General features: G+C 51.4%; 1 protein-coding gene across 4 annotated transcripts in view; it reads right to left on the bottom strand.

Annotated features, from left to right (window-relative positions):
* ANP32A (acidic nuclear phosphoprotein 32 family member A) overlaps positions 1–22,680 on the bottom strand; it is a 39,699-nt gene that overhangs the window by 11,365 nt on the left and 5,654 nt on the right. The window lies entirely within an intron of this gene.

Genomic DNA, 22,680 nt, shown 5'->3' with positions numbered 1-22,680 from the left:
CAAGTCTATGCCCTCTGGAGTGCCAGCAGTGGCCAGTTATAGGTCAGGTCTGCGGGGCCTCTGGGACCACCACTGGTTTCTGCATTTCCTTCCTGGCAAGAGTTTCGGCAGTGTTTGGGGTGAGATCAAAGATGTGAGAGAAGGGCAAGGTTCAGACACTGCGGCTGCTGATATCACCAAAAAGCCCAAAAACCACGAGGGGGAAACCCACTGCTGCTTTGGGGAGTGACTGTCACTTTGGGGATGGCAGGTAAGCCGCCTGTGAAGTGCCTGAAGGTGACCAAACAGGAAAAAACAAAAACACCGGCCCAAGAGGTGATCTGGAGTCATTCCATGCCCGTCCCCCGGGTCCCCCTGGGTCCACAGAGGGTGGCCCTTTCCTAGAGCTCCAGGACAGACTCCCACGTTTGCAAACATCTAACCAGCCCCAGCGCTCCTCAAATCCACTCTGAGCTCCTGATCCAATTCCAACCCACTTCCTCCCGTCTCTGTGCGGTGGCCGCCACTCCAAGCCCTTCCAGGCAGAGAACATATCCCTGTTACATCCAGGGTGTGTTCGCCTTAAAAAAGAAAAAAAAAAAAAATTAAGGTCCACTTCCCCCTGCCAAATCCTGGGTGTGAGCTAAGTGCAAAGTTAAAATTAAACTGGAAATTTGTACTTTGGGTTGAGACTCTCTCCCAAGCTTCACTGGCCCTTTAAAAATATCTGAATGTGGTTGTTCTCTAGCCCAACAACTGGCTTACTCTGCTGGTAGCAGAAGCTTTTCAAACACCCATGGACAAAACTACACAGGATTCTAGGCTTCACTCCTCAGGTGTCAACACCCAAGAGGAGTCTGCATGTTCACACTCAGCCCTCGCGAGAGGTCAGTGGGGAGGCCACTGAAGCTTCCCAAGAAATCAGACTGTCCGGCTCCAGCATTTCCTGAAAAACTTGTCCCCAAAGCAAGGACACAGCAATCATTTCTCACCAATGGGAGCTGAAACGTCCGTGCTAAACACAAACACATTATTACTCTAAGGAACAACCCGTTGCTTGTTTCAAAACTGTGAAATCTTGTCTTCACAGCTCTCTCAAATGTGACCATTTCCTCTCTATTCTCTACACCACAGTCCTGATCACAGTCATCGAAGTCACTCTAAGTCCGATTCTGCCTCCCAGCGGGGTCTCTGTGACAGCGGGGGGTGCACTGGACTACACAAACCGGTCAAGGACCTGGCTGGCTGAGGACCCTGACTCTGTCCCTGAGGGCTGGGCTCTGCCTCTGCGGAAAGAGGAGAATGGGATCTGTTTAACTTGTGAAGTACAAACCCCAGCCTAGAACACATTCCTTGTGTGTGTGTGTGTGTGTGTGTGTGTGTGTGTGTGTGTGTGTGTGTTTGGGGGGGGGAGGGACGGGGGGCTCCAAGTTCCTACACTGACCTAAGTGGGCCCTCCACTCTGACCTCTCCTCAATCTCACCCTTGCATCACAAATCGAGTTCAGGCCCCCCCCCTCCCCAGGAAACCTTCCCCACACCCAGCTCTGAGCATCCCAGGGCACTGAGGGCAGCTGCCACATGAATCATTTAATCGTGTATTAAGCATCCGATCCTCCTAGAGGTCAGGGACTGTCCTTCCCCGTAATCAGCCTAGCGGGGAGCGGACACCAGAGCAACTGCTTAACAAATGTCCTGCTTACCGTGCCAGGCACAGCACTAGGTGCCGGGAGTACAGAGTGAGTCAAACTTACAGTGTCGCGGGTCCCCTATACACTGAATGAACCCGACCTCTAACAAACAACGTTTTCCACGTGCCTTGTGTCCCCCAGGAGGCAGGCCAGCTGCGCACACTCCTTTTGACCTGACCCGGTGCTCTGCACGCCAATCTCTCGCCTATTAAAAAAACCCTCCCTCCACCAAGGGTGCTCCTATGACACTGTTCACCTGGGTAAATGCTGAGGGGACTCAGAGGCAACGGTGAGCCAGTGAGCCGCAGCGGGGTCCCTGCCAGCAAGAGGTGTGGTGGCGGCTGGGAGGAGGCAGACGGCTGGTAAATAACCTCAGAGCAGCGTGCCAGGTAGCAGACCGAAGGCTGGGACAGAGTGCATTCTTCAAATGCCTCTGCCCCAGACGGGACAGGCATGTTAAAGGAAGACAGGAGGGACCCAAGAAAGGGGATGTACTATATCAAAGCCAGGACTGGCTATATAGTTGGCAGGGCTTCGTGCAAAATGAAAACATGAGCCCTCTTGGTCAAAAATTATTAAGAGCTCCAAACCCGCGACAGCAGCGCATTGAGCCCAAGGGAGGGCCCTCCTAAGCACAGGTCACATGCCCGTGATCAGCTGGCCCTGATTTAAATGGACAGCTTGGGCCTAAAACAGAGCCCTCTGAAGGCCAGAGCCAGAGAGAAGGAAGCTTTAGTGAGAACAGCTCTTTATTTTCCCAGCACTTCCGGAGGCAACGTGGAGAGGTGGACAGAAGGCAGGCTCTGGAGTCAGAGAGACTTGGCTCAAGTCCACATTCTCGACTTGCTAGCTCATCTCACCTCTCCTGAGCTTCCGCTTCCTCCAGTGACAACAGTGCCCATCACCTAGGGCTGGATTAAGTGAAATAATGAATGCACTTAGAGCATTCCCAGTTTGGAAAAAGCCACTTGCCTTCTCCGTGATCCACAAGCCACCTTTACCACGGTGTCCACAGCCATGCCACCAGAATGGGAACAAAGGCAAGCCGCCACATCTGAGCCACCAAAGCTGTCTCTCATGGAATGCACGAAGCCTCTTAACATTCTGGAGAACTAAGGTAGTAGGCCCAAAATATACCCCTCTCGACCTTACATCTACACCTCTCGTTTTTGGCATTGTTTTCCCCCACTGGCCTCGAGTCTCGATTTTCTTTTCTTTCCCTGAGCAAGAATGCAACACATATTTGTAGCTTTGGTCTTTACCTGTCCGTCCCCGACCAATTTAGTTTTCAGGTTCCAGTCTTGCACAGAAGACGAGACTCAAATCAAATTGACCCCGAGTTTTTTTGGTGCTCGTGGGTTTTAAATAGGTCAGCTTTTAAATGGGCCATCCCCCGCTGCAGATCCCATTTCTGGCTAGAAGGCCAAACTCTAGTTCGGCTTAACAGTCTTGTGTGGCAAGACCTGCCAAAACCCAGTCAGGTTCCATGGAGGGGAAAGTCAGGCTCTGGGAGAAAAGTCAGACATTTCGAAAGCTGGAAAGGCCTTTGGGATCATCTAGGTCAGTGGCTTTCTGACCACAACCCACAGTAAAAATATATTTATACCCTGGCTCAGTGCACACATGTCCTGTGCATACGAGACATGCACACCGAAACGAAACGTACCCTATTACAATTACTGTTTTCTGTTGCATTAAAGAAAAAAAAATTTTTTTTAATGCGATTTTTTTAATGCGATCCACCGTGTGTAAAATGCTGGTCAAGTTTAGCCCTCTTTTTTTCCAGAGGAAAGAGCAAGGTGCAGAGTTGGCCCCGAGTCCAGGAACCTTGAGCTGGGTGATTCTTCTGTCAAGCTACCCCATACCACCCCTCTGAGCAGAAATCAGACGCCCCAGTGGAAGACTGGGGAATCATCCACATAGCTTTTGAATTTCTGCTAACAGGAGGGTATTCTGCAGCCTCAGTGGTAGCCAAGACCCTGGCCTCCACACCTTAAAGATCTTTTAAAATCTTAACTTAAGGGGCAGGGTCCCAACACTACCTTAAAACCAAAAAAAAAAAAAAAAAAAAAAAAAAAATCTCTCCAAGAAAAAAAAGCATCTGAGTGTCTGGATTTTGTTTGTTTCCTACAATAGAGCTCTGAAGGCACGGGTGGGAGCACATGGCCGCGGGAAGTCGGTGACGCCATCCTTATTATTTTAGGGAACCGTGGAACGCAAGCCGAGGCGCGCTGCAGCGGTAATTAAGCTGTCGGCCAGGGCCCGGGTAATAGGCTAAGCGCCGGCTGGGGGAGGGCCCGCATTAACATAAACCCTGTGACTGGCTCCTGCTCTGCCTGGAACCGGCTCCCTACCTCCTCCAGCGGGTGCGGGGAGGTCTCGGTTTCTGCCTCGGAGACAGAGAGGAGCTGGTTCCACTGCGGATGCTTCCTCCAGCCAGAAGGACAGACTCGCAGTAACCGGAGGCGGGCGGGGATGGCTGTTGTAGGACCTGGGCTTCCGGCTTGTGGCATGGGCCCGCTTGGCGCAAGTGAGCCCCCGGCACAGGGCACAGCCGGGCCTCCTCCCTGATGTTTCGGCCCTGGCTTTCCTCCCCTAACACCTCATTCCTCCCTCCGGGGCCAGTCTACATTCTACTCCCCTTCAAGACTTGTCAGTTCCACTTCCCTGACCGCCCAGCCCCTGCCCTAGCCCTGTCTGCCTTAAGAGTATGGGAAGCAAAGTATTCCCAGAGCGGCAGAAAATAGGGCCAGAAGGCTGTTTGGACCCAGGACGTGGGGAGGGGGTGTCTTGGTCTGACTTTGCTGGGGGAAGGCAGTGTAGTGGGAACAGGGAGAGATGAGGTCTTGGCTCCGGTGGATGATGCGATCGGTTGGCAACCTAGCAGGCTACATTTTCTCTCCATGGTTGTCCCTTCCCACCTTTAGTGGGTACTGGATGAAGCAGGAGTTTGAAACTGGTCCCAGAAGGTGGTATCTGAATGGTGACCAGAAGGAGGAAAGAGGGACAAGAAGCATGAGGGTGCTGATCAGGCAGTCAGATGACCTGGACCCTGGTGCCCACCTTGCCAGGGACTTGCTGTGTGCCTTGGGGGAGAGCCACATCCCTCTCTGGGTTTCTGCCAGCCCCCTAATTCACACACTGGACAATGGAGCCTGAGCACAGAGAGGAGATCCTTTCTAGCTCCAAAATTCTGTGGGTCCATCTACTTTTAGTCCCACTCACATCCAAACTCAGCCTCTGTTCCTCCAAAAGGAAGTGAGAGATTTCATGGACCAAAAGAGCTCAGGAGTCATCACTGAGGGATGCCAGAAAGGAAATTTGGGGCCCCAGGCAATTAATGAAACACAAAAATCAATCGTGTAGTCTCTTAAAACACACCAGGGTCACAAAAACAGCCCCCAGAGGCCCAGGGTGCTGGGTTCCAAATGCAGCAGTCTGGCATCGTCCCATCTGATGTCTGCCTTTTCCCAGGGCAGCAGGGAGCAGGCACCTCAGCTCACGGGGTCCTATTCCCTGCTCAACAATGCTGCGGTTCATAAAAAAACCACACTGTTCACAATGATCTTATTAAATAGCCACAGCACTGGCCCCTCGCAACAGAAAAGCCATGAGGAGATTGAAGGGGAAGGCCCAGAGAGCAGAGGGGTAAATCCTGACCAATCTCCTAAAACGCTGCTTTGATCATGTCCTATCACGTCCCGTCACTCCTGGTCCACAGACTTTCATGGCCACAGGGACTGCAAAGCCGGAGAAGGATTCCCAGCCCCCCAGCCATCAGTGCTCCTGGACCAAAAACCCTGTGCCTCTTCCCAAGGCAGCTTGTCCCCACCTCACCTCTCTGCCAGCCTCCCTGCCCTGCAGCAAACACGGTGGCACCACCTGGCATTTCTTCCCTATATGACAGTTTACAAAGTGCTTCCCCAGGCATCACTGCATTGAATCCTCAGACAACCGGAATTCTACTCATCCTACTCGTCTCCCAGGGAAAGTGCTCCTTCCACCAGGGTCCTCTGAGAGCTGCTGCTCGGCCACAGAGGGCATCTGGCAGTTCTTCTTCCTGTGATCTTTTCTCCAAACACAAGCTTATTACCAAGGGCTGAGGTCTCAGTGTTCCCCGCTGGTGCCCTGCCCAGAGGGGCTGGCTTTCAGTAAATACTTGCTAAATGGTCAAACTGGAATGGGTCACTGAAGCTAGAGCAAAGAATGGAGGGGGGGGGGTGGCGATGGCTCTGAAGAATCTTCTAGATTCTAAAAGGCTAACTAATCCCTAATTCACTTTCCTTTTTTTAAATTTTATTATTATGTTTATTTATTTTGAGAGAGACAGAGTGTGAGTGGGGGAGGGGCAGAGAGAGACAGAGACACAGAATCTGAAGCAGGCTCCAGGCTCTGAGCTGCCAGCACAGAGCCCGGCGTGGGGCTCGAACCCATGAGTGAGATCATGACCTGAGTCGAAGTCGGACACTCAGCCAACCGACTGAACCACCCAGGCGCCTCCCTAATTCTAATTCACTCTCTTTAAAAAAAACTTTTTTTCTTAAGGTTTATTCATTTTTCAGAGACAGAGAGACAGAGCGTGAGCGGGGGAGGCACAGAGAGAGAGGGAGACACAGAATCTGAAACAGGCTCCAGGCTCTGAGTTGTCAGCACAGAGCCCGACGCGGGGCTCGAACTCACAGACCGCGAGATCATGACCTGAGCTGAAGTCGGACACTTAACCGACTGAGCCACCCAGGCGTCCCCCCTAATTCACTTTCTGAAGCAAACCATCCCATTAGTTCCACTCCTAGACAAATCAACAAGCATGGCTTCCTGGGCCCTCTGTCCCAGCTGCCTGATGTGGTTGATGTGGACTCCTGAAATCAGATTCAGGGACTGTCAGCCTGGCTGGGGTCACCTGTGGACAGCAGGGGCAGTCTGATGTGGAAATGCCACTGGAGTCCTCAGGTCAGCAGAGTCCAAAAAGAGGGCCCAGTGTGGACCTTGACTGCTACCCACTCCCTGTGGACCCCCAAGTGGAAGAATGGTCTGCAAAACAAAAGTTAATTCACTTCCTCAGATCCATGAGCTGGCAGGTCAACCCTCTGCCCAGCCCAGCCCAGCAGCACAGCCCATCTGAGAAGACACCTCACTACCCAGACTCAGACTCAGAGGATGGGAAGCGTCCCACAGCCTCTGGACGTGCCTCAGCCAAATTTGCAGCTGGCTATTAAAAAGTACATCACAGAACCAAAGGACCCCATCATCACCACCTCTCCAGCTCCTCAGGCAACTGACGAAGCTCTGTGAAAACCAACCCAGTGACTCACCCAAGGTCACACAGCCCATTATGGAATCAGACCTTGGGCTGTTCTCAATTCTCCCACACCCTAAAGCACAGGCCTCTCCGTGATGAACTCCTGGAAGCAAGAGGAAACAAAGGAGGAAAAAGAAAATAGCTGTGAGGAAAAGAGCCCCATGCCTGAACCTGGCCCTCCTCCCTCCCTCCCTCCCGCCTCCACACACACACACACACACACACACACACACACACACACACACACACCCAGCAGGACCGGAAACGCCGAAGAGGCAGAGAAAGGCTCAGTGGCCTCAGAGTCGAAACTCTCGACCTTGGCCTCCTTCCCTGCCACCTCTACCCAAAATGACAGTGGCATTGGCAATGACAGAAGCAGAGCAAGTAGTGCGGTGTGGAAGGCCTCATGTCCAACCACCAATAGGAAACCGCTGATTTGGGCAGAAATGGGAACCCATCATGCAGAAGAGCCTAAAGCTGGGGGCTGAAAGTTTTTTCTATCCAAGGCCACAAAGCAAATTAGCCAAGGGTCACACATGAGAAGCAATTTAATCTCCGTTCTTTCTCCTTGAGAAAAATGGGACACGTGCACCTTAGCCTAAGCCTGTAAATGAAAGGCTATGGGTAAAAGTATTTGCAATGGAAATGCTGAGAAGGAAGTGTTAGCTCCCCCTGTCTACTAAGTGGGAGGGCAGGGATGGGAGCAATGGCAGGAGGGAGAGGGAGGGAGGGGGAAGCGAGGGGTGGGCGGGAGATGGAAGGCAGAGGGACAGACAGACACTGAGGAAAAGACACAGGCAGTCAGAGGCGGGAGAAAGGATAAAGTTGAAGGCTCTGCACGTTTTGCTTTACTTCCAGAGTTCCACCCTCTTCACGTGGATTTTGGAGACAGAACTTTATTCATGTTTACTATCTTTTAAAATAGGGCATAGGGTGGGGCGCCTGGGTGGCTCAGTCAGTGGAGTGCCCAACTTCAGCTACGGGCATGATCTTGCAAGTTCATGAGTTCGAGTCCCAGGTCAGGCTCCGTACTTACAGCTCAGAGCCTAGAGCCTGCTTTGGATTCTGTGTCTCCCTCTCTCTCTGCCCCTCCCCTGCTCGCTCGCTCTCTCTCTCTCAAGAATAAACATTAAAAAAAAATAAAAATAAAATAAGGTACAGGGGCACCTGGGTGGCTCAGTGGGTAGAGTGTCTGAATTCAGTTCAGGTCATGATCTCATGGTTCTTGAGTTCAAGCCCCGCATGGGGCTGGCTGCTGTCAGCTTAGACCCTGCTTTCAATTTTCTGTGCCCTCCCCCACACACCCATCTCTCTGTCCCTTCCCTGCTTGCGCTCTCTCTCTCAAAAATACATCTTAAAAAATTTTTTTCTTTTAAATGCCAGAAGCCAAAACCAAAACCAAACCCTTATAACCTTTATGATTCTTGAAGAGTCTGAGAGGGGCTCAACGACTAGAGACAATGTAAAAGTGAACCGAATGTGTTCTGTCTCCCAGACGAGGTCATCCCAAGGCTGTGCTGACAGCAACAGGTCAACAAGGACTGAGGCTCCTTGGGCAGGGTCTCTATATACACTCCGCTCCGACGGGACTAAATCTTGAATTCTGAAACTTGAGGCAGAACAAACTTGAGGAAGGCACCCAGGGTGGGAAGGCCCCTGACAACGGTGGCACTGGGAGAACCATCAAAGGGACCGGTGATGTTTTGGCCGGAGGGTGGGGGAGCCTTTCGACAGCCATCTTTTCCCAACTATCTTGAAGGAGTGTCCTGTGCACACAGAAGTGCGTTTATTCCGTGCTCTCCTGTGCTTCGAGAACGAAGATCAGTGTGCAGGAATTACAATGAGGCAGTTTTCGGCCCCACGTAAACTATGAGAGTGTTTAAATCATTACAACTGTCCCAGAAAAGAATAGGCTGCTCTGGAAAAAAAACAAAACAAAACAAAACAAAAAAAACAGCGAGCGGTCTCCCAAAGCATACAAATCAGAGGCCTCTAAGTGACCGTCTGCAGAGGGCTCTAAACAGGGCTGAACAATTATTAAATGGAGTGATACTGTATGATGAAGCGCTGCAGACAGACAAGCCTTGGGTCTTTTCGCCTTTAAAAAAGAGACTATGATTTGCTTCTTTCCTCTTTAAAGAAGTGTTACTTGTTTAGGCCACAGGGCAATTTACAATTTACCCATTCAATACTGTGTACGGAGTATCTATTAGATGCTGGGCACCTGTGCTAGGCAGACGTTAGGGATACCGTGCAAAGCCCAACTTGCCAGGCTTCGTGGGCTCACACATCAGAGGGGACCGGGGTGAGGCAGGAAAGCGATCAATGTAGTCTGTATGTAATATGAACAGATACCATAAAGAGAAAACAGCAGTGGTGGGGAGGGATGCCACTTTCCTATCCAAGGGAGTTTCCAGCGGAGACTTGAAGCCACGGGAAGAGCTTTTCAGGCAGAGGGAGGGAACAGCCAGGGCAGAGACCCTGAGCGGGGAGCATGTGTGGCTCTTCTGGGAAAGAGGATGACAGAATTTGTGAAAGAAGGGAAGGAAAAGAAGAGGAAACGGTGGCAGGAGAAAGGGGTGGCGAGAAGGATGCTGTCACATCCACCCTTACACACGCCTGGGACATTCTGCACCTAACTTGTGGCAGGGTGGTGGGCTTCACAGGCAGTGGAGGTCCGAACTGTTGGGACCACAGCAAAGGGGGTTAAGACCCAATGTGTGACCGTAAGCCTGAGGTTTCCACTGCCCTTCCATAAAGGCGAACAGTGAAGGAGGCTTACTGAGGACTGCGCTCACCTGACTGTTTCCAGGTAGAGACTGGCCCACACCACACACCTCCGGGAAATCTCCTGTGGCGGAATGTTCTGCTTACGAGTGTTTGGGCTCATGAAGAGCATCAGAGAAAACCTGGTTTAGTTCCAGGCTCTACCACTTAGGAACTGTGTGGCTTTCGTTGGGCAAGACTTCACTGAGACTCCATTTCCTCATCTGTGAAATGGGGAGAATCCCCACCAACCCCACACGTCTCTGAGGGACCAGATGAGGTAAACTGTGCAGTCCTGGACGGTATGAGGAGGAATTTTACACTCAAGTTTCTCACCCAACACTTCACACTCCGGAGAGCAGAGATGAGGTGTTATGGAGCTCTGACTCCCCCACGCTGCCTTGCACTTAGCTCTCAATTAATGTTTGCTGAACTGAAAAGCATTAAAAATAACCTGGGAAAACATTCTGCCATTTTTTTTTCCTTCCTATTAAACTGCAGCACTTTGCCAGAAAGCTCCAGAACAGTCTCTCTTCACTGTAATCCTCCTGTTTGAGGGAAGAACCAACTGAGTCACACCAGGGCAGGGTGTTCAGAGGACAAACTGCCAGGCACGGGGACAGGAACAAGGCTCAGACCTCGGCAGAGGGCTCCTTGCTCTCTGCATCGCCCTGGCCTTTCTCAAACAGCCAGAGCTGATCCAGGTGGAGGCCACCAACAGAAGGGACTGCAGACCGTCCTAGGACCAGGTCAGTGTCTCCTGGAAAAGCCCACAAAAGTCAGACATACACACAATATACACAACGTGATGAAGCCTTGCTCTAATCCAATCACCTCGTTGTTCAGATGGGGAGACGGGTTGCCCCGACAGACAAAATAGCGAGTCCAAAGTGACTTCCATTATTTTTTTTCTTTTTACTTTTTTGAAGAAGTTAACGTTCATTCTCATGGTTTCAAAACCAAACAGCAGGGGCGACTGGGTGGCTCAGTCGACTAGGCGACCAGCTCTTGACTTCAGCTCAGGTCATGATCGCACGGTTCATGGATTCGAGCCCCACATCAGGCTCTATGCTGCCAGGGTGGAGCCTGCTTGGGATTCATTCTCTCTCTCTCTCTCTCTCTCTCTCTCTCTCTCTCTCTGCCCCTTCCCTGCTCATGTGCTCTGTCTCTTTCTCAAAATAAATACTTAAAAAAAAAAAAAAAGCATAAGATAAACAGTTAATTCTCCCTCCCATCCTGCCTAGTTAACCATCCCACCCATTAAGTATATCCTTCTAGAATTTGTTTACACATACACAAATTCAAAATCTTATTTTTCTCCCCTTTACCCAAAACTAGCATATTATATACTGATCTTTGCCTTTTTTTGTTTTTGTTTTCCATGAAGTTCATGTAACATAGTACACAAAAACCTTTCTTGTTTCTTATTTGCACCGTTTGGAATGTGCCATCATTTTTCTTAATCGGGACCTTATTGATGAGTATTTGGGTCGCTTCCAATCCTTTTCTACATTAATGTTGCGATTCAGATAAACGGGTACATATGTCATTTTGTGTTCATCCCACTTATTAACCAAAGAGCTGGAATCAGATCCTACTTCTGACCCACAGAGCAGCTGTCCTGGAGCCTCGGAGTCCTACAATGGAAAGGCTTCACCACTGCACCTGTGTGGACAAGCTACTTCCCCTCTGCTCATTCAACAACGCTTAGAGCCTACCCAAAACGCCAAGATGGCACCGCACCAGGCACCAGGGACCCAATGATAAAGGTGTCCTTGCCCTCTGCCCCCAGATTGGCCAGTCTGGAGGGACAAGCAGAAGGGACTGTCAGGACACATGGGGGCAGTTCGGCGTGCCTTGAGGGCCACCTAACCTCAGGGGGCCAGTTTCCCTGTCTGGTAATGGGTGTCCACATGCATACCTTAGGGGTGTTCTTGAGGATCAAAAAAGTGTTGTTTGCCAAACACCGAGCTGGACACAACGCTTGCAGTAGGTGCTCTGTAAGGGAGCAGCCTGACTCCTTTCCCAGAAGGGGTCCTGCTGATGGCCAGGCTGCAAGGGGTTCCAGGGAGAACACGCCGTCAGGCCCATTCCACAACCTCCTACGCTCTCTTCTTACTCGAGGTCAGAATACGCTGCTGTGCGGTTTTTGAGGCAGCACCTAAGCCCCTAATTGTCTTGGCCTACTTTTACCGGAAAAGAATTTGGTCTTCCCCCACTTTTCAGACCCTCTTTAGTACTCTGAGGCACCCTAGGTAGGCTTCTCATCTGTGCGCCCAGGCCCTCGTGGTTGAAGAACGTCAGAAACACGGAGACGTGCAAATAAGACTGGCACAGAAAGGCAAAGGAAGGCACGTGGAGAGCGGATTTTGCTGGGATTTCCCCGACGATGCAAAAAAATCACTTAAGGGGAAAAATCCGAAGGAGGGGCGCCTGGGCGGCTCAGTTGGTTAAGTGTCCGACTTCGGATCAGGTCGTGATCTCACAGTTCGTGAGTTCGAGACCTGTGTCCGACTCTGTGGAGCCTGCCTGGGATATTCTCTCTTTCCCTCTCTCTCTGCCCTTGGCCTGCAAGCTCTCTCTCTCTCTCTCAAAATAAATAAATAAACCGAAAAAAAATCCAAGGGAGAAAAATCATTGAACCTCACATTTACTTCATTTACTTTGATGTGTTCCATATCACAATAAAAAATATATATTTTAAACCAGATATGTTGGCATCATATGTCCATCCTCCTAGGGAAGACAAATGCAGCAGATTTTACAGAAAAGAGAAAGAAATGAAAGTCAGGAATCTAGAGCATTCTCATATTATCAGCAGCCCCAAAGTGGCTGGGAAGATGGGGGAAATCACAGTTAAGATTTGAGGCTATGTGCACAGCTCTGAAGTCAATGACCTGGCTTGGTACCCAAGCACAGCTCCTCAGTAAGATGTGACCTTGAGCTAGTTGCTAAACTAGCTTTCTGAGCCTCAGCTCCCTCATCTGTTAAAGTGGGAATAATCCCACTCAGCTTGTAGCATTTTTTTATACAGATTAAATAAGAACAGCTACTCAACGGTTAAAAGCAAACAAAACACATAAAAAGATACTACATTTTTCTCAATATTTAGTAAAAGGATGAAAACCTAGCTCCTCCTTTTCAGAACCCCAAACCAGAACAGTGGTCATCAGATTTATCCAGCCCCCCTAATACTGGGAAGCCGTTTCCCTAACAGGCTAATTAATGAAGTCTTACTTCACCAAAAGCTCCTTTCAAATTCACGCAGGACACCTTCTTCTAGATGAAAACTATCAGCCAATTAAGGCTCTTCCTGGTCCTTGGGAGAAGACGTGGGTCAGGGCTGGTTCTCTGACCTGATTTTACAGTGTGTTTCTCCCTGAAAGTAAGCCTGGGGGGCGGGGGGCGGGGGGCTCTGAGTCCTGCCTCACCATCTTGGGTCAGAGGTAAGGGCAGGGTCTCCCTAGCCCACCCAAAGGCACCTGGCCCCTCAAACCAGGGTGGGAGGGCTAGATGGAATCCAAAACGTAGCAATGGGACCTTCCAAGAAATTCTGCCATTTCAGAAAGAACACGAAAAATCCCACTTAGGGGTGCCAGGGTGGCTCAGTGGGTTAAGCGTCCAACTTCGGCTCAGGTCATGGTCTCGAGGTCTGTGGGTTCGAGCCCCATGTCCGGCTCTATGCTGACAGCTCAGAGCCCAGAGCCTGCTTCAGATTCTGTGTCTCCCTCTCTCTCTGTTCCTCCCCCACTCGCACTGTATCTCTCAAAAATGAATAAATGTTAAAAAAGAAAGAAAGAAAGAAAGAAAGAAAGAAAGAAAGAAAGAAAGAAAGAAAGAAAGAAAGAAAGAAAAAGCAAGCAAGCAGGGAGAGACCAACACCAGGTGGTCAGCCCTTGCCCAGAGGGCTCACTAGTGGTTACAAGATGTGTTTAAACTTTGTGCCCCCCACCCTCTGACTCACACAGCCATAAATGAGAAAATAAATCTGCTATTGTTAGTAAACACAAATTTGCAAGTACAGATCTTTCAAAGCCGGAGCCTTAAGAGAATAATAAGACCTTCTGGGATGAAAAGGCAGGGGGGGTCAGCTGGCCTGGGGAAATGACTAACGCTGGTGTGAGCAGAGTACTGGCCACTTATGTTTTGTCCCGCTCTTCTATCACATCATCTTTCCTACTTATCACCTCACGAATCTGCACCTTAACCTCGCTGGGCCTCTACTTGCTCGTCAGCAGGCTGATTCGTAGGTACTCTGAGATCAGATACTTTAGGTTCTGGTTCACGGGGGCCAGGTGTCCAGTGTAGGTTACCGAGTGATTGCTCAAATGCCACCTCATCAGAGAGGCCCTCCTGGATCACACACCCCCTTCAGCACAGCTCTGTCTTCTTGGGGCTTAGCACACAGGCATCGTGACTCTTTACCGACCACCTCCCTCAATGGAATGGGAGCACGGCACGGGCAGCGCAGATGAGAAGTTTGTCTAGTTCACTGCCGCATCATGCAGAATGCCTACCCGGTGCACAGTGGTCATTCAATCAATATGTGAAATTGATGCATTGAATGACCCCTCCACAGTATTTGCTATCTGCAGAAATCACCCTCATAACTCTGGTGAACATCAGACGCTAGCCGGCCAAGTGCTGTTTATCACCAGAGACATCTGGGGCCGTCATAAGCCTCCCAGGGCTACTAACGAAGCATCTGCCCGAGACGAGTCTGGTTTGCCAGTACGGTGGGCACCTTGCAGACCAGGATCCCGACCTTGCTGGAGTCTATGGCCCCTGGTCAAACTCACAGATGCATTTGCACTTCCACTTTAGACACTCCCCTGTGGCCACTCCTGGCAGTGACCACACTGGCCGCTGGGACTGAGGGAAGGTTCCCAAGTGCCTACAGAGGCCAAATGCCTGCCCTGAACCACGTACTCCTTCACTGTTAAGAGGAGAGCATTCCACTTCTGCTGCCACGACCGCAGCTCCTCCACCTCCACCCAGAACAGCAGCCCTAGAGGGAGGGCCCTGCTCTGGGAGAAGCCTCCCGAGACTCACAGAGCGCACCTAAAAGGACAGACACACCAGCTCTACACAGGCACATCTGCAACAGAGCCGCAAACTAGACGGGGGCTAGGAGCACAGCCACTCATCATGGCGGCAGGCCAACCTCTGCAGAGAGGATTCTCCAAGCCTTCCAGACAAAGCTGAGGAGCTGTACCAAAGTGCATGCCTGCCCACCCTTCCCAGGCTGCACCCAGGGTGCACCCGAATCTCCGTAGGGAAAAGGAGACAGGCAGAAGTGGCAGGAACGCCCCGGGTGACTGTGATGGCCAATTCCCGGCCCTCCATATGGAACAGGCCCCTGTGCCAGCACAGACAGATCCTTCCCACAGGCAGCTAGGCGGGAGGCTGGAGACACATGACATCATCACAGAGCCTTCCTGGGGCCCCCAGCTGCAGGGGGGCTGCCCCGGTCTCTGCAAACCCTCAACGCCACCCTCAGGCAGGGGGAATAAAGAGACACGAACCTGACCCCACAGAGAGCTGAGCCACAGTGGAAGTGAGGTGCCATGGAAATTAGCGCAGAGGAGAGCACAGCTGGAAGTCCTGGGGACTTCTGCATCTCGACATCACCTGGGAGGGACATGAATCGCACCCTTTCGTCCGGGTCAGTAGAGGAAGACTTCCTGGAGGAGGCCCATCGGGAGCTGTCTGAATGAAAAAGGCCGGACTGAGGCACGCCTGGGGTCCTGCAGCCAGGAGGGGAGTTGAGAGGCAGGAGGGCCTGCGGGCAGAGCAAGTGCTCCAGAAAAGAGAAGCCAGGCAGAGAGCCCAGTCACCCCTACTCCACAGGGAGAGGGGGGCCCTGGGGCAGGGGTGTCTGCAGCTCGCAAGCAAGCAAGCAAGCAAGCAAGCAAGCAAGCATTCCGGCTGTCTCTTGCCCGGGGCTCCTCCAGCCCCCTCCCACCTGCTTGAGCAGCTCCAGGGGAGGCCTCCTTCTGGGACAGGCAAAGACAGCTCTCCCCAAAATTGCTCTGGCCACACACAGGCTCAGACACCGAGCAAGGGCCTTCTTCAGACAGGCTGCCCCCTCCCCAACCCTGTTCAAACACTCCTTCAAGCCTGGGCTGGTTAGAATCCACTAGCCTTCAGGGGCTATCCGCGACCCACACCCGGCACAAACATTTCTTTCGGTCCTGACAACAAGCAGGCGTTATTGTTAGTCACCATTTTACAGACGAGGTAGCTGAGGCTCAAACCTGCTGGATGTGCTCTAACAGTGGAGTCAGCAGCTCGGGCCCTGCCCGAGACACCCGACTGCTTGGCCCTGGGGTCCCGTCCTCCTTACATAAAGGTCCCCTGGAGATCAAGAAGGGCCAAGTGCAGTCTTGCTCAAGAAACCTCACTCGACACTCCAGTAGCAGCCCCGTGAGGTCCAGGTTCACGTGCAAGTGTGATGAGCCGGAATGTAGGCCCGTGAGGGGGCCAGGCCAAGGACCAGAGCCCGGCACCCCGGCGGCGGGGGGATTCTGGACCCCTCTTTCCTCTTCCCCATTTTCCTTTCTCCATTTTCCTCGTCTTTTACCTCCACTTACTTTACTTCTTCCTACCTGCTGTGGAGTTCTGCACCCTGCCTCAATGTGGCGGTTCCCAACTGTGCTTTAGAGCCCCCTTTAGAGCAGTCTAAAAATACACCGACTGGGCACCACCCTCGGAGACTGATTCTGTAGCTGGGTAGAGCCTGGGAATTTCTTAAAATGCTCCCCTGGTGGTTCTGATACACAGCTGGGGTTGAAATCTGCCTTTCTAGCCACATGCATTCTTTCCCCTGTCCACGCTCTATCTCCCCAACCCCACCACAGAAACCACAATGCCACTGGTCTGCAACCCACTCCCCACCCAGCTCGCGTACCACCCCCCTCCCCCGCCCCCCTTCCCCCCAATCCAGAACATAGGAACTGGATTCACTAAATTCAAGCTGCTACCCAGATACTTACGTGGCATTCACAGAACTCCCTGCATCATTCTGGACGCTAGGCACACAGGCCGTGTCAGTGAAAGTGGGCTCCCCTCACCCTCCCTTCACAGCCACGCCATTTGGGCCTGCTGGGGAGGCCAGCAGCTACAGAAAAGTTGGTTACATAATGGGGGATGAGGGCCTCCACGGGATGCATGCCCCTGAAGAAATCTGTAATCCTTTTAAATTTACTATTACAGGTTCTTGCTTCAACCCCGCCCCCTACGCGCGCGCACACACGCACACACGCGCGCACACACACACACTCTCACTCTCTCTCTCTCTCTCACCAACCCCTCCCCCCCCCCCCCCCCCCGACTTCTGAGGGACGCAGCAGAATCCAGAGACCTGGACCTTCTGGACACTTCTGACGGCAGAGTCCCAGCACAATGTTGCTCACAGAGACACCACAGGCCTTTCTCCTCCAGACTTCACTCTGGCCCTCCATTCCTGTTCTTCCAGCCCGCAGCAGAACCCTGCCTTTTCCTTATTCCCAGCCGGAGGACAACTAGGGGGAAAGCCTCCTCACTCCCACTCTGCTAATGGAATGCTCTCACCTCAGACGTGTCTGAGCCTCACAAGACATCTGCAGAACAGCCCAGGGGGTTGCCTTCGCTGGACCCTACGGGATGGCCTGAGAGGACTTTGGTGGGTCTGTGCACACAGCCTAACCAGACAGCACCTACTAACACAGAGCAACGGATGCTTCCTCTGCTGGGGATCTCAGGCAGAGCCCTGCACCTTCCCTGCTTGTCAAAGAAGGGTAAAGAATGCTCTTCACCCCTAACCCATCACACACCAGGGCTGGGAAGTTCTGAGTAAGGAAAGAGTGCTTGGTAAGGTACAGGCATTTCTTGTACGGCACGAACTTTCGTGACCAAATTAAAAATAAAATAAGCCACAGAGTAGAGTTGTAGTCTCCTAACACAATCCACTGACATGCAGGAAGAAACTATTTGGACCTTGAAAAATACTTTTGTGTTTTATTAGTTTTTTGGTGTTCTGCTTTGCTGTGTGTGAATAATCCACTAAACTAAAAGGTAGACAAACTAGGGCTGAGGTTCAGATGTAAAAACCGGAAAAATCGGAGAAGCACAGGGCGCTAAGAAAGTGTGAATCACCCACTCAGAGGAAGAGCTCACACTCACCCAGGGGAGAGCTGGAGGGGAGGGGGTTGGTGGGCAAAAAAACCCTACATTGTTTCTGGTGCTTTGTTTCAGGGGCTCGTGCTTGGCTTTCCAGAAGGCGATGAAAATGACAAGAACATGCAAGGACCCTGGTTTCTTCATTCACCTTCATTTCTACAATGCCCGCCATGTGCCGAGTGCAGTGCTGTGCTCCGAGAGCACACAGTGATGTGTACCAAAAGCAGGGCCTTGAAATCATGCGGCTACACAGGGGGACAGAGATGCTAATTAAAACACTCACATTCGGGACTGTGAAGGAAATTTCTGTGAGAGTTTCATAACAAAAGAACCAGACCCAGAGCTGAGGAGGGTGGAGGGTGAGGGAGCTGGTGGAGACAATTAGACGCTAAGTCGGTGATGGTGGCAGTTATGGCCTGGAGTAGATATGCAGGAATAAAGGCGGCAAGTGAGGCCAGTGCCGTGGCAAGGCGGTGGGGGAAACGATGAGGGCAACCAGTGGCCAGTCCCTGCAGAACCTTCTCCTGAGAACACCACGTATTTGAAGCACGGCGACACAATTACATCCGTGTTTCGGCGAGAGCATGCTGGCTCAAGTCTGAAGCGTGGCTCGAGGGGGCTGTGGATGCAGGGACATCAGCTGGCAGGCAGTAGAGGACGTATTGCGAATAGACAGGACTCGTGACGGATAGAAGGTCGCGGCGCATCTAGGGGAGGATGGAGGTTACAGAGGTCATGGGTTCTTCCTGGGCATTTGCTTGTGGGGTGATTTGGGGACACTCAGGTGGAGACATCGGGTGGGTCCCGAGCTTAGCCAGGAGTCCAGGGCGGGGATGCACCCATCAGTCACAGAGCGAGCACGGTCCTTTCAGCTGTCAGGGCGGGAGGACACCACATGGTGTGGAGGGAATGCAGACCGAGAGGGCCCAAGGCCCGAGCGGGCAAAATGCTTCGTGGCCACAGAGAGGAGGGCAAGGGACACTAGAAACGAGGAGTGACCAGAGCGGTAGGAGACATACTGGAGAAAGGGAGCGCGGGAGGGAACCCGTTTCATGAAGGTCAAGGGTGCAAATGCTGCTGAGGAGTGATGTAGAAGACGACAGTGAAGTTGTCTCTTTAGAGCTGTTTAGGAAGCAAAGCAGACGGAGGAGGGTTGAGGTGTGAGAGAAGTGAGGGAATGGAGAAGGTGGTTCTAGACAACTCAGGAAGTCTGACTGTAAATGGGAAGACAGAGCTAGGCAGCAGCCACGGTGATACAGAATCAAGTGAGGTTTTCTGCTGGCTGGAAGATGGGAGAAACACCACAAGCCTGAAAAGGTCCGAAGGAGAGGAGCGGCATAGGTGCCCAGGGCAAAACACCGAGGACACCTGAGCGGGGCACAGATTCCGGCTAGGCATTTCTTGGGAAACCAGGCGTCACTTTTCCATGAAGAAGGCGGGGGTGGCCAGCAAGGGGGCAGGCTGGGAGGGCGGTGAGGAACAGTGCCGTCGCCCCGTCCGGGAGAGAGAGAGTGGTGACCTTACCCTCTGCACAGACTACCTGGGACCCATGGCTGGGGCTGCTCTGTGATGGTTAGATGTGCAGCTATACTCACATCCAGAAGCCACGCGTTTACTACTGAATTGCTTGCTCGTGGGGAAAAGACTTCTGCCAAGTTAAGAATCTCTAGCTTCTAACCTCTTTTCTCACTGAAACGAACGTTACTTTTTAATATAATGTGTGTTGGTAACGTATGGGGTGTTTTTTGGTCGTTTTTTGTTTTTTTTAAAGCGAATGCCAACTATGCGGTTCCAGTGGGACAGAGCATAATACCAATGACAGTTCTGGTTTCCTGAGTGCTTACCGTGGGGTAAGGTACTATCACATCATCACGTTACAGAGACAAGAGGAGGGAGGCGCTGTGAGGTGAAGGGGCTTGCCCAAGTGCCATGGCTGGAAGTAGGGGAGACAGGATGCACCCCCCAGGCAGGCTGGGTGGGAGCAGAAGCCCAAGGCACCCTCCTCACCCTGCAAGTCTCTCCTCCACGCTGGAAAACGTGGAAGCCAGGCCCCAGGCAACCTGCACAGTGTGTGGCACCTGAAGGATGGAAGGCACTGGGTGGTGAGCGTGGAGAGAAGGGGGTGGAGGAACAGGCTTGGCTGAGGGCCACTGGCACAACCAGGAACCTTGGAAGGCATCCACTTGGGGGTAGGAACTTAGGATAAGGATTCCTTAATGCCATGAGAAGGTTTGGGGTGGGAAAGAGCTAGAACTAAGGAGAGAGTGTGCAGTTGGAGAACATGGGACCCAGGGACAGGCGGCTTTTTTTTTTTTTTTTTTTTAGTTTTATTTATTTTGAGAGAGAGAGAGAGAGAGAGAGAGAGAGAGAGAGAGAGCCCAAGCAGGGGAGGGGGTGGGGGTAAAGAGGAGGATCTGAAGCAGGCTCTGTGCTGACAGCAGAGTCCGACGCGGAGCTCGAACTCACGGAGACCATGACCTGAGCCGAAGTCAGGCATTAAAGGACTGAGCCACCCAGGTGCCCCTCGAGCTGGCTTAAAAGCTGGAGAAATCACTATTGACCCTCAATGGAGGGAGTTCACAAAGCTACACATGGCATTCCCTCATTCCCCCAATCAAACCACCAAGTATTTGAGTGCGAAGGAAGCTTAACACTCATCTTTTAATGTCTTTCAAACAATAACAAGTGACGTGATCAATTTATGGGTCAAAGCCAGCACACTTTTTTTAATGAACAGAAATGTTTTACATGTAGTAAGGAAGCGTCTTGTCATTTGTTGGTAGAACATATGTACGTATATACCTACCGGGTAGTGGTGCAAAACATATTTTTACTGTTAGGATCAAGAAGTTTGAAAGCCACCAATCCAATTCAATACTCTCATTTTAGAGTGAAGGAGACAGAGAGGCCCCAAGAAGCCCAGCAACTTGTCCAAGTTAGTTAATAATAGCAAAACTGAGAACAGCACACAAGTCTTTAATAGCCCTCTGCTAATTTGCTCACCAAACCGGAATCTCCAAACGCAAATATCTCTGGGAAAGACAGCCTTGACTTTAATCCACATTAGGGTAAGTGATAGTGGAGGAGTAAGCTGATCTTTTAGATCTGCTGCCTAGGGCAAGTTCTGGTAGAGAAGATAGATGAGCGTCCCAGGGCAGCCGTGGGGCTAAAACAAACTAAATGCGAGTGGATGTATGGGGGTTGCAGGGTGTGGCTCGCTGGGCACAAGACAGGGACTAGTGTGGGAGGACAAAGATATTTTATCTTGTTTACAGTCTTTGTATTAACAAATATCATCAGGACAACTGGTTCTATGTAAGGAGGCTATTTCCACGTCCAGGCAGGTGGCCCAGGGCCACGGGTGCTTGGCTCATCTTGTTTCAACAAATTTTATTAAATGACAAGTTCTGAGTAACAGGTGCCTTCGCAATTCTCCATCCCTGCCCAACTCCATCTCTTTAATGAAAACATCATTGTTGGGGATTTATCATGTGTACAATTGTATTTCAATGTAACGTAAGATTCTAAGATTCAAAGTCAGGTCCCTTTTTCTCTGTATTTGTGGGAGGAAAGCGGTGGTGATGCGGAATGGGTGGAGTGCACTTCCCCAGGAGCCGAGACAACTAGCTAGGGCAGGGGGTGGGCAGGTCAAAACGGGGTGGGGAGACACGGCAGTACACATCTGTGAGGGAGTGGCTGCCTCTGGACAGCAGAGTAATGAGCCTCCTTTTCGTCTCAGAACTCAGGCCAAACAACTGGGCCAACCAAGCTCATGTGACCAGGGCTTCTCACCACTCAGCAACAAGCTCTGTGCTCCCCTCCCAGACGGAGACACCAAGGTAGAGGGGGCAGGCACAGGGGGGAGGAGCCGCCTGATGAGTAGCCGATACGATATCCATAAAGGGTCACCAACAGTCCCCGAGTTTTTTATTTCAACGTGGGATCATTCATTCGGATGGAGGTCCTGGGATGGCCAGCCCCCAAAGCTCAGTTAGGTGCCTGTATTACAAATAAAAAGGATTGTGTAAGTCTAGCATAAGTCACCTTGAAAGGCTGGTGGTGCAAAAGCCGCCAAGACAGGGACCTGGGTCTGCAGTCCGCTGTCCTTAAAGCATACGCCGAAGTTGTGGGGACTGGGATTCTTCCCCTTGGATTTATCTCCTCCTCCCCTCAGCCTGGCCAGTCTTATTCCTGTTCCCTCTGCTCGTTAGCTCGGGCACAAGTGGCTAGAGGTAGGAAGAAGGCTCTGAAACTCAAAGCCACTTTGTTGAGGGTGTGTTCCCCAGGAAACATGCATGGTGGGAGAGCAGCAGGGCAGGACCAGAGATTTCAGGATTATCTGTGGCTTTCAATGATCTGTGTTCTGAGGGTCTGATGTCAGCCATGGAGGACACAGCTGCTGCACCTTCTGCAGGCCTCAAAGCTCCGAGAAGACATTTGAAATTGAAGAGTAACCATAGAACTACAAGATACACAACACCCTTTTGAAATACGGAGTATGCAAGCTGAAGAATTTTAGTTGGTTACACAGAAGAACTTCTAGATAGAAGGGGCACTCAATTCTGAACTGGTAATGAGGACAATTTCTCTTCTGATGGAGGTTCTTGGATCAAAGCCAATTTCCACTAGGCATCAACTAGTTAAAGGGCACACACAAAAGAACTTGGAAACACTCCTAAAGCACCACCCAAATGAATGGTCTGCCACATGCTTAATAAAAAATTTCAGAATTAAAAACAATAAAATAAAAAAATCCAGATCCCAGCCCTCTCTTCCCCCAACTAAG

The sequence above is a fragment of the Felis catus genome, chromosome B3, assembly GCF_018350175.1.
Source record: "Felis catus isolate Fca126 chromosome B3, F.catus_Fca126_mat1.0, whole genome shotgun sequence".
NCBI lineage: Eukaryota > Metazoa > Chordata > Mammalia > Carnivora > Felidae > Felis > Felis catus.
Note: the sequence above shows the minus strand (reverse complement) of the source record. Positions and strands in the feature narration are given on the sequence as shown.